The sequence below is a fragment of the Pantherophis guttatus genome, chromosome 7 (genome assembly GCF_059756535.1).
Source record: "Pantherophis guttatus breed Tessera chromosome 7, ASM5975653v1, whole genome shotgun sequence".
Classification (NCBI taxonomy): Eukaryota; Metazoa; Chordata; class Lepidosauria; order Squamata; family Colubridae; genus Pantherophis; species Pantherophis guttatus.
The window spans coordinates 72,979,783-72,992,643 of NC_142069.1; positions in this window are offsets into that span (position 1 = coordinate 72,979,783).

Genomic DNA, 12,861 nt, shown 5'->3' on the forward strand with positions numbered 1-12,861 from the left:
TTCTTCTTCTTCTTCTTCTTCTTCTTCTTCTTCTTCTTCTTCTTCTTCTTCTTCTTCTTCTTCTTCTTCTTCTTCTTCTTCTTCTTCTTCTTCTCCACCTCCTCCTCCTCCTCCTCCTCCTCCTCCTCCTCCTCCTCCTCCTCCTCCTCCTTCCTAGCATATTCCCACTAGTGCAGGGTCCATATAAATAGATAGATAGATTATAGATAGATGTTAAGTTAAACTAGACTTAGTTAACAGCCATACTCACACCACTGCCATATGCAGTATTCCCTGCTAACAGTAAGGACAGCACTGATATATTTTCATAAAAGTTCAGTTTTGCTCCAGCAGTGTCATTCTGTTCTATGCAAGCTAGGATCTCTAATCAACTGCACTGGAACCAACATACCGTTGTGCAGCCTTTGAGATTAAGAAGTGTACTGATATATGTTTAGGATTTCTTTCCTCCATTTTTTTTTTTTTTTTTTTTTGCAGATGGAAAGAAAATGGTACAAGAAAATCCTTTGATTATAATAAATGTTAATTTTGGCTATACATGCATGCTCTGGGAAACATGTATTGGTTACCTGAGACCTTGAAATTGGTGCTTTAAGGAAGGCATTCATCACATTAAGAATTTTCTGAATTGGACACTTTGGAAATAAATGTCCTTTTTGATAATAGAACACACTTTATAGGAAATCTATAGCAATGTTTATGAGAGTAGTAAAAAGTTTGTAAAATGCAGATGGACTGTATTTTGAAACATTTACCTGAAGTATAATTGAGAAAATCCTCTGTGTCAGTAATCACTTCCAAGACCGAAAACTAAGCACTGACATAGAAAAATGACTCCATTTGTTAGAAATTCAAAGAGGTACTTAGTTTAGCTAATTAGATCAGTCTCATATGGCCAATGAACAACTCAGCTGTTGCTGAAGCAGTCTTATTGTTTGAAAGTAGACATCAGGGATTCTTCATTTTGCATTGCATGAGTCATGATGGAAAGAAATTTATATAATATCCAGAGTGGAAACTATTGCCTTATGTGTATCCGTGAGCCACAATGGCGCAGTGGTTAGAGTGCAGTACTGCAGGCTATTTCTGTCTGCAATTTGGCAGTTCAATTCTCACCAGGCTCATGGTTGACTCAGCCTTCCATCCTTCCGAGGTGGGTAAAATGAGGACCCAGATTGTTGGGGGCAATATGCTGACTCTGTAAACCGCTTAGAGAGGGCTGTAAAGCACTGTGAAGTAGTATATACCATATTTTTCGGAGTATAAGACGCACCTTTTTCCCCCCTAAAAGGGGGTGAAAATTTAGGTGCATCTTATACACCGAATGTAGCCCCGCCCACCCACTGGCCCCCACCCTTTAGCCTCTGCCTCACAGCAGTTACCTCCTTGCAAGCAAACAGCAAGAAAAAACACCTCCTTTCAGCTTCAGCACAGCCTAATTAGCACAAGTTGATTGGATCGGCCTCCCGACTCTCAGCTGATATGCTCTCAGCTGTTTTGCTCAGGGCTCTGCTGCTTGCTGCAAAGAGGTCAATTGCTGGAGCAGATTTTTTTTTTTCCTTGTGGTAATCAAGCTATGCTGAAAACGAAAATGAAAGTAAAGCAGGCTGTTTTGCTTGCTCAGAGGCAGAGAGATTTCTTTTTCTTCTTTTCCTCACCAAAAAAGGTAAGTGCGTCTTATACTCCGGTGCATCTTATACTCTGAAAAATATGGTAAGTCTAAGTACTATTGCTATCCTCTTGGATCAACAATGCTATAGATTGTTTATCTGGGGATTCTAGTCAAAATCTAGCAGAGATGCACTTTTATTTATTTATTTTATTTTTGAATTTGTATACCGCCCTTCTCTCTGAGGACTCAGGGCGGTGAACAGCCAAATAAAAACATCAAATATAAATATTAAAACACAGTTAAATATATATATATAGATTTGGCCCCATTAATTAAAATGATAAACAAAACAAAACAATTAAAAACCCTTAAAAAGAATTAAGCCAGCCCGGCTTGTTGAAAAAAGAAAGTTTTAAGGGCACGGCGGAAGGCACTGAGGTCATGGATTCTCCTTATCTCAGGGGGCAACTGATTCCAGAGGGTGAGTGCCTCCACAGAGAAGGCCCTCCCCCTGGGGGTCACCAGCCTGCATTGTTTGGCTGATGGCTCCCACCTCTCTGTGGGAGCGCACGGGTTGGTGGGAGGTCGTCGGTGGCAGTAGGCGGTCTCAAAGATAGCTAGGCCCTATGCCATGGAGCGCTTTAAAGGTGATAACCAACACCTTGAAGCGCACCCGGAAGACCACCGGGAGCCAGTGCAGTTCACGCAGGAGCGGTGTTACATGGGAGCGCCACGCTGCTCCCGTCACTACCCGCGCTGCTGCGTTCTGGACCAGTTGGAGCCTCCGGGTGCTCTTCAAGGGGAGCCCCATGTAGAGAGCATTGCAGTAATCAAGGCGAGAGGTTACGAGGGCATGAGTGACTGTGCACAGGGAATCCCGATCAAGAAAGGGCCGTAACTGGCGGATCAGGCGAACCTGATAAAAGGTCCCCCTGGTTACAGCCGTCAGATGTTCCTCCAAGGACAGCTGCGTATCCAGAAGGACTCCCAGATTGCGAGCCCTCTCTGTGGGGGCCAAAGACTCGCCCCCAATAGTCAGTGATGGAGTCAACTGACCATATCGGGATGCCGGGAACCACAGCCACTCAGTCTTGGAAGGGTTGAGCTTGAGCCTGTTCCTCCCCATCCAGATCCGTACAGCCTCCAGGCACTGGGACATCACTTCAAGGGCATCGTTGGGGTGGCCTGGGGTGGAGATGTACAGCTGAGTATCATCAGCGTACTGATGGTATCTCACCCCAAAGCCACAGATGATCTCGCCCAGCGGCTTCACATAAATGTTGAACAGGAGGGGCGAGAGGACCGACCCCTGAGGCACTCCACATATAAGAGGCCTCGAGGTCGACCTCTGCCCCCCTGCCAACACGAACTGCGACCAGTCGGAGAGAAAGGAGGAGAACCACCGTAACACAGTGCCCCCAATCCCCAACTCTTCCAACCGGTGCAGCATGATACCATGGTCGATGGTATCAAAAGCCGCTGAGAGGTCTAACAGGACCAGAACAGAGGAGCAACCCCTGTCCCGAGCCCTCCAGAGATCATCAACCAACGCGACCAATGCCGATTCCGTGCTGTGCCCAGGCCTGAAACCAGACTGGAACGGATCCAGATAGGATGTTTCCTCCAGGAATTGCAGGAACTGTCACGTGACCACACTCTCAACAACCTTCGCCAGAAAGCGAAGGTTGGAGACAGGACGGTAGTTGGCCAATATTGCCGGATCCAGGGATGGCTTCTTGAGGAGAGGCCTCACCACCGCCTCTTTCAAGGCCGCGGGGAAGTAACCCTCACTCAACGAAGCGTTGATAACACCCTGGAGCCAGCCTCGTGTAACCTCCCGGGAGACCAGTACCAACCAGGAAGGACATGGGTCCAGTAAACATGTGGCCTCACTAAGTCTCCCCAAAATCCTGTCCACATCATCGGGAGTCACAGCATCAAACTCCTCCCAGATAACATTCTCAAGACTATTCCTCATCACCCTGCCCTGATCTACCCAGTCAGAGTCCAAGTCCCCCCGGATCTGAGCGATTTTGTCATGCAGGTATTGTCCGAAATCCTCCGCCCTGCCTTCCAAGGGATCCTCCAGCGCTCCCAGATGGAGCAGGGAGCGGGTTACCCTGAACAGGGCAGCCGGACGATTCCCTGATGACGCAATAGAGGCGGAAAAGTAATTAAACTTTGCCGTCTTTATCACCACTAGGTAAGTCTTAATATGCGACCTTACCAGTGTTCGGTCAGATTCAGCGAGACTGGCCCTCCAACCGCTCTCTAGGTGTCTTTTCCGGCGTTTCATCTCCCTCAGCTCCTCGGTGAACCAAGGAGCCGCGAGGGATCGACACTGGGTCAGAGGCTGCAAAGGCACGACTCGATCCAAGGCCCCACCAGCCGCCCGGTCCCAGGCAGCTACTAGGTCCTCGGCCGAGTCATGTGCCAGATCATCAGGAATTGGCCCAAGCTCCGTCTGGAACCTATCAGGATCTATCAGGCGCCTGGGCCGGACCCATCTAATTGGGTCCGCCTCCCTGTGGCAGGGTGTAGCGGTACGAAGGTCCAGACGAAGGAGTGAGTGATGTGACCATGACAAGGGTTCCATATCTATATCCCCTATAACAAGATCACTCAACCACTGGCCAGAGACAAAAATCAAGTCTAGAGTGTGTCCCCCCCCTGTGAGTGGGGCCATGAACTAACTGGGTCAGGTCCATGGCCGTCATGGAAGCCATGAACTCCCGAGCCATGCCAGACATTTCACCAATGGATGGCAAGTTGAAATCACCCATGACCATAAGCCTGGGTGTATCAACTGCCACCGTGGCTATCACGTCGAGTAGCTCAGGCAGGGCTGCTGCCACGTGGCAGGGAGCCAGGTACGCAAGCAGCAAGCCCATCTGAACCCCATGACCCCATCTCACGAAGAGGGACTCACATCCGGCAATCTGAGGCACAGTGGTCTCCCTCGAACCAAGACCTTCTTTAATAATAACCGCTACCCCCCCGCCCCTCCCCTGGGCTCTCGGTTGATGGTATGCTCTGAAACCTGGTGGGCACATCTCGACCAGAGGGACACCTCCCTCCGGTCCCAACCAGGTCTCCGTAATACCTGCCAGGTCCGCTCCCCCCTCCTGGATAAGATCGTGAATGAGGGGGGCCTTATTTACCACAGACCTAGCGTTGCACAGCATCAACCGCAGGCCCAGGTCCTGAGTATCTAAGCCACCTAGTATCCGAGGGGAGCCTTGGGGGCCGGGGCGCGCAATTGCTCTCAGACAGCGAGTGCGCGTCCCCAACACATGATGTGGCCCCCTGCTCCTGCCATATCTGCCCCTCCCAACCACCGTGCAGATGGTATTTCCCTCCGCCCCCTCCCCATTCCCTCGTCCAATGTCCTCCAAACCGTTACCCCGTGCCGGGCTCGGCTCTGACCTTGGTGGATTACCCCCCCATCCCCTTTGGTCGTCCTCCCAGTTCCCCTTAAAAAATTATTAAAAACCCTAATTAAAAAACCCCTTAATCCCCGCTTTGAAACATGCCACCTCTCAGGGCTCCAAAGCCCGTCCTTAAGGTAGGCCTTTGATAAGGTGGAAGGCCATCGCCGCGAGAGGGGGGCATCTCGCAGCGCAAGCAGGTCTGTCGAGGTATAAGCCATACATAGATGAGAGGTAAAAAGTCTGGTCAGGAGTTTGATAAATAGTCTAAGGTGTTGGAGCAAGATGGATCTCAAAGCCGGTGGCTGGACTCCACTGCCCTCTCACTGCAGTGGGAGGAGTCCCGTGTCATTTCATCAAGATTGGAGGTAAGAATCCAAGCCACCCTCTCACGGTGGCTAGCCCAGATGGAAAGGGCTTAGGAAAGTTAGATGGTCTATTCCTCCATTGGTGAAAGGCAGCAACTCCCTCAGCTCCCGCATGACAATTGCCCAGACACCCTCCAGCTTGGGGCTCAAGATGAAAAAGGAGCCAGACCATAGAGGCATGATGATATTAAACCCGAGGGAGAGAAGATGTTCAAAAGGGAGGGATAACATACAGCTGGATACAATCTGGAGGCGGGGAGCCGAAGACCAAATCAAAGGCATGGGGGGGGGAGAGATCAATCGAGGCGACCAGATGACCAGTTTTTTGGCCGTTTTTTGAAGGAATTATTGTTGGAACCCAACAATTATTATATTATTGAAGCCCCAGATTAATGGAAGAGCATTATTAGTCCTCATTATCTTTCATTGGATAATATATTCCCTCTCAAAATTTTGAGATGTTGAAGTGCTTCTCCATGCTATAAGCACTTATAGAAAATATTTCAAGTAATTATCCTTAATAAGCTAATATATCATTTTAATTCAGTATGGGTCAGGTAGTTTTAGGCTACAGTGGTAAAACACTTAGGAAACCATTAATTTCAATGTACAATGAAATATACAGTATGCAATGCAAAGGAATTCATGCTTCCATTTCTCTGAAATCAATATGAATTATGTGCCTAACTGTGCATTTAATGCTATTGATTTCTTTGATATTTAGGCATGCCTAACTTACTTTGGAGTGTAATAGTGGGTCAGGTTTTCTCTTGCTTATATTGGTAAGGCTATAAACGTTTATAGTTATATGAGAGTGGGCTGGAATGAATTTAGTAAGACTTACTTCGACTGTAAATAGACACCAAATATGGCATGCTAAGTAGATGTGGATTGATATGCGATGCTGAAATTTCATTGGAATATTTCCACTGGATGTCACCATTATTTGAAGAAAGGTAACAAATCTCCCTTCCCCCTGTATGCATCTTTGTGTGTGTGTGTGTGTGAGAGAGAGTGTGTGTGTTCATTGGACTCTCATCTACTACCTGGAACATTTGTTATGCTCTATTTTGCACAAGGAGTATGACCTTTCTCCTACTTACTCTTTACAACCTAACAAAGGGAAGACAATAGAAGAAAGAAGAAAATTGAAAGGGAAGAATGTACAGTTACTGCAGTCTGATGCACTTGATCTTATTTAAAGTAAAATAAAAAAAAATAACTAGATTTTTAGGTTTTGGTTGCAGAATCTAATCCTACCCTTTGGATCCAGTCCTTCAAAGATTCTTCCCACATCATTCAGTCACTTGTAACTCTGATTCATCTGTTTGCCCATCATGGTGGTGCTAATGCAGGACACTTATTCTGGTGGAGCAACAGGTCAGCTCTGGAGATTAGAAGTGATTAAAAGGCTAGACGGATTTACTACCTAAAGGAAGAAAGATAAATTGCAGTGCATATGTAACTAGACCTATAGAATAACAAGGAAGGTAAAGAATTTGGACAGAAATATTTTCATGAAAGTAAAGAAAGCACAATTTAGTCAGGATTTTTAACATAGGGCCAAACTGCAAGAATATTTACACAAGGTTATGAGTCTAGTTACTTCAGATATATGAATTTGAACTGGAGTTGATAAATTAATGAAAGAGGCTTTTCTGAAGTCTCATTTAACACTATTTCTAGTTGTGAAGTTGCTAAAGTACAAGGTCCCCTCCATTAAATTAGATTAATTATTCACATTGGATTTTACTGAATTGCTTTTGATTCTTGTCTTTAGAGATTGGAAAGCAGATTTAGTCTTGTATCAGTAAATAAAACAGAACTCTGCTCTCTCAAAACAGCTTGTTCTTTAGAAATACCAATGTCATTCTGGAGCAGGATGACCCAGGAATCCAATCTAGTCAGTTGAAACTGCCAAACACTAAAAAAACAAACAAAAAAAAAACAGTTTGTGTAGTTCTTATTTGCTTTGTGTGCCATTTGTATGTTGGTGAGAGTTTGTATCCTTGCCCGATGATTAAATGATATACTCATTTCCAGCATTAAAAAGCCCAAACAAACTTCTAGGTAGATCTTAGAGTCCACAATACATAATTACAATTTTGATTACCCTGTAAGACGTTTTTCAGTTTTAATTCTGTATCTCATCTTGAACTAATTATTGTACCTCCTCAAACAATACTTGTCAAAGTCAGTTTAAGAATAGGGAAGCCCAATGCAAAAACAAGTTTGGGTCTTTCCTATCCATGCAACTCTAGATTAATGCTAGAGATGGACCCTGCAAAAGGAAATGTATTGACAATAGAATACTGTTAGAGAACTCAACTTAAACTAAAGATTAAGAGGTGTAACTAGGAGAAATATATTGGATAAAAAAACCTAAACGATGATGATAATGAAAATAATAATGAGGTACTATTGGAAAAAAAAACATTTTTCTTTAATAAGGGAGAAAATGTTTTTATTCTGAAATGCTGCTTGCTTTCTTTTTTTGTAAATTTCTAGAAAATTATTTCAGTAGTTGTCTTCGTTTCAGCTGCACAAAAAATCAAAATGATAGCAAAATAATTCCTTCCTTCCTTCCTTCCTTCCTTCCTTCCTTCCTTCCTTCCTTCCTTCCTTCCTTCTTCCCTCCCTCCCTCCCTCCCCTCCCCTCCTTCCTTCCTTCCTCCCTCCCTCCCTTCTTCTCAAATTCCAGACAATGATGATAGGCAGAGAGTTATGTTATCAAGCAAATGCTGCCATTATGTGCAGGTAGCTACATAATGATATGTAAGTGACAAAACCAACCCACTTGAATAATCAAAGGGGCAGAATGCAATGAAGCTGCAGGAACTCTGCATAAAGTGATACAATTTACTTCTTTCTTTATATGTGGCTAAAGAAGCAGCATTTTTTTTCCCTTTCACATGTAAGTTTCTGTTTTCTCTATTTATGTACACATTTTTTTTCCTGTTGGACCTGGCCTGCAAAATTCCAGATGATTTGAGACATTTGACACTTCAAATGTCTATGTAGCCAGATTGCACTCCAGCTGGATGAATCTGTTGGCTATGAAAAAAATCTAGATTTAATCCCAGTGGCACTATAGTGAAATATTTTTACTCGCTAACCCTTAATTATAGTTCTTTTCATGTGTCAATTCTGCCATGACGAGGATATCCAAGGCAAATTACTATCTCAAATCAAATGAAATCTTTATTGTTGTGGTCCAAAACCAGTATACATATCAAAATAAGACTTAAACTAAAACTGTGGTACAGCAAGTTACTGTCTTGTAATATTATTTATGTATCTATTAGATTTATATCCTATTTTTTTATCAAGTGGTCAAGGTGGCATATTCTCTACTCTAGTCCAATACCTTAACCACTGTACCATACTGGTTCTCAGGGCATCCTTACGTAAGAGAATGGTACTGCCATCTCTGAAAAAGGGAGCGGAATCAGGGCTGGGCCACTGGGGGTTCGTAGGGGTTCAGGAAAACCTCTAGCTAAGATACTGTGTAGTTCAGAGAACCCCCAAATCCCACTCCTGGCTGGCCCCACCCACCCCACCCCTCCCCTCCCTTGAATCCCCATGAGGCCCATTTTGTATGCAGGTAATTGCAGGGCGCGCATGGAGGCTCGGGGAGGGTGAAAAACGGGCCTACCGGAAGTTTGACAAGGCCGGAACAATTTCTGGCCTCCAGAGGGGCTCCAGAGCCTGGGGAGGCCGTTTTCACCCTCCCAGAGAAAACTTCTGGAGCCTGGTGAGGGCAAAAACACCCCCCCACACACACACCGCCATGGTGCAGGAGGCCATCTAGGCCACACCCACATGGCCATGCCCACCCAGCCATGATGCAGGAGGCCGTCCAGGCCACACCATCATGGCCATGCCCACCCAGCAACTGGGCAGAGAACCGAGCAGAACCCAGAGAATTTTAGCAAAAATTGCTAAAAATTTTGAAGCCCACCCCTGAGCAGAATGCTCCCTCTCCATGAAAACTATCACTTGACTCATTTGTATTAGAAAATTTTATATTTGTCTTCAATCTTCCCACTGGTAGTTGAAAGGATTGAAGACTTGCAGTTATATAAGCTCTTGGTCTACATCTTCACTTTTTTTTTTTTTTTTTTTACTAAAAGCATTATGTGATAGCCTCCATTAAGCAAAACCTAAGTGATGACAACTCTGGTCTGCTCAAGATTATAATTTAGAATATATGAAGCTAAATAGCAAAGTCCATAAATTAATTAAGGGAGGGGGAGAGGGAAAGGTGGGAGGAAGAAAGAAGAAAGAAGAGGGGAGGAAGTATATTATATGGCAGTAAAACAAGGAGAAATAAGAAAGATAACAGATATAAACAAAAATGCTGTAATTTTGTAGAATGGACAATGAATACATGCAAGGAAATCAAGATATACAGTAGGTTAATTCTGAATAAAAGGACTAAAATCTATGCCTGAAACTATGAATTGGTGTCAAATGCATAATTTTGAGTATATATATATCAAAGTGGGAATTTGTAGGTGGGTGATTATTGGCTGTTACTTACCAGTGAAAGGTGATAATGGAAGAATCAGGGATGAATTTAAGGGAAAATTGTGCTATACTCTGAATACAATTTAAGGGACAAAAAATATTCTTTTAGGTGACCCTAATGGATATGTAGGAACAAGATGAGAGTACAGAAACATTGATTAGGCTATTCAGAGATATAATGGTGAATGAGAATAATGACTGTTTGCCATGCACCTGATTAGAAAAAAGGTTTATTTGATTCAAATATGAGATTTAAGTATAAGTCTGTCCTCTCAATAGAACAAATGGAAAGAGGATGAGAAGGCTGGCTGTTCCACTCTGGCTGGAACAGAGTGACAATAATTTTATTACAGAGTGCCACAGAAATGTGTGATAATGTGAAAGAGGTGATAGCTGAAGAAAAATGCATGCAAAAGATTGCTGCAAAACAATGTAGTTTACGCAAAAGCTATCCTTGTGAAAAAATATACTGTAATTTAAGACAGTAATCAAAAAGAGCAAGGGATTATAAAGATTTAGGAAGCAGAGAAAATGCCAACTGATGTTGATGAAAAATAAAAATTGTTTAAAAGTGGGTCAGGGAATGCTTGTTAAGAATAAACAAAATGAAATAATTTGAGATGAAATTCAAATGTGATCACGTCAGAAAGACTATTTTAGAGATTTGTATGGAAATGACAGTAATACATTGAAGAGTGAAATTGAAACAAATGCCAGAAATGTTTGGGCCCATTGGGAAAAATGATGAAATTAAAGTAACAAATGCTGTGAGAAGGTTGCAAAATGCTGAAGTAGAGATATAATACTGTAACTGGAGAAATGCTAAAAAGTAGATATGGTTTCCTTATGGAAGGCAGGGTGACTTGTACAAAAATACCGAAAGGATGCCATTATTATAATTTAGAAAGGTGCATTGCTAGATAATAACCAGACTTCCATCTGCATTCTAAATGCTATCAGCTGAAATTTTGGAATAATTATGCTGAATGCTTTGCAGTGGTTTTGATCTGAAAGTAAGATTGTGTGCAATTGGTAACATTATCCTGCTTCTGGAAGTTCAGGCCTGACCCATTAATAGGAGTTGAACCGCCTAGCCAATGTCACTATTAAGGAATCCAGATACATGTAGATTTTTGAATTCTAAGGGGGAGGAAGGGAAGGAGGGAGCTGAGACAGAAAGAGAGGGAGAGAGAGATGCAGTGGTGGGTTCCTCCCGGTTCAGCCCGGTTTGGCCGAGCCGGTAGCGGTGACGATATGATGTCACCGAACCAGTTCTGGCCCCACCCCCTGCATTATTCTTACCTTTTATTTGGCCCCACCCCCAATCTATTGCTGCCTCCTGAGTCCCAGCTATTGGCTAGAGGGAAAAAAAACTATTTAAACTCTTGCCGTGGGGCTTCAAAGGGCAGCCCTACAGCTGATCAGTGGTAAATTGAGTAGACCGGTGCCTGCAAAAATAAATAGGTAGACCAGTGCCTACAAAAACAAAATGGGTAGACCAGTGCCTCTAAAAACAAAATGGGTAGACCGGTACAGCTCTGCAAGCAGTTAAAAGCCTGGTAGACTAGTACCTCTGCTAAATCCTAAAGAATTGTCACATGATCATCAAACCACGCCCACAAAATAAGCCACGCCCACAGAACCGGTAGTAAAAAAAATTAGAGCCCACCCCTGGAGAGATGGTATTATTATAGTACATTGTGAATATAGAAGCATGCAGCCACTGAGCAATCAGGGATTCCTATCTGAAATATTATGGATTTTAATTGATTTTGGGATGGAAATGGCTTTATTGGTTAAGAACAGTTTTTCCCAAGAGTTAGAGAACAGAACAGAACAGAAAAATAGAATTGAAAGGGACCTTGGAGGTCAACCTCCTGCTCAAGCAGGAGACCCTATTCCCTATACGTGATGATGAACCTATGGCACACATGCCACAGGTGGCACGCAGAGCCCTCTCTGTGGGCATGCAAGCCATCACCCCAGCTCAGCTCCACCTCCATGCATGTGTGTCTCCCACCGGCCAGCTGATTTTCAGGTCTTTGCAGGGGCGGGGCGCATGCTGGAGATGTGCATACATGCACAGGGAGTGGTGGTCATGTGTGCATGCACAGGGGTAGGGGGAACATGTGGGGGTGTGGTGCATCTCCCCCGCAGCCCGCTTTTGGTCCCAGGAGGCTGCACGGAGGCCTGCTAGGCCCAAAAGGGGGTCACGGGGGGTCACACGCGCATGCGTGGTGGTGTGTGGGAGCACGGGAGGGGTTGTGCACACATGCACAGGGGCAGAATGTGCAGTGGAGCATCACATTCATGTTGCATTATGGGTGCCGACACACATATACACACACACACACAGTTGCATACGTGCGCTTTCGGCACACAATGACAAACAGGTTAGCATCACTGCCCTGTACCATTTCAGACAATCTGTCTGTCCAATCTCTTCTTAAAAACCCCCGGTGATGGAGCACCCACAATTTTGGAATGCAAGACATTCCATTGGTTAATTGTTCTCACTGTCAGGAAATTTCTCTTTGGTTTTAGGTTGGTTTTCTCCTTGATTAGTTTCCTTCCATTGCTTCTTGTTCTGCCTTCTGGTGCTTTGGAAAATAGGCTGACCCCCTCTTCTTTGTGGCAGCCCCTAAAAATACTGGAATACTGCTATCAGGTCATGCCTGGTCCTTCTTTTCACTGCAACTGTTCCTGCAACCATTCTTCATACATTTTAGCTTCCAGCCCCCTAAATATCAATAGCACTTAAACTTATATACTACTTCACAGTACTTTTAAAGCCCTCTCTAAGTGGTTTTACAGTATCAGCATACATATTGTCCCCAGTAATCTGGGTCCTTGGAAGGATGGATGGCTGAGTCAACCTTGAGCTGGTGAGACTCGAACTGCTAAAATTGCAGGCAGCCGGCAG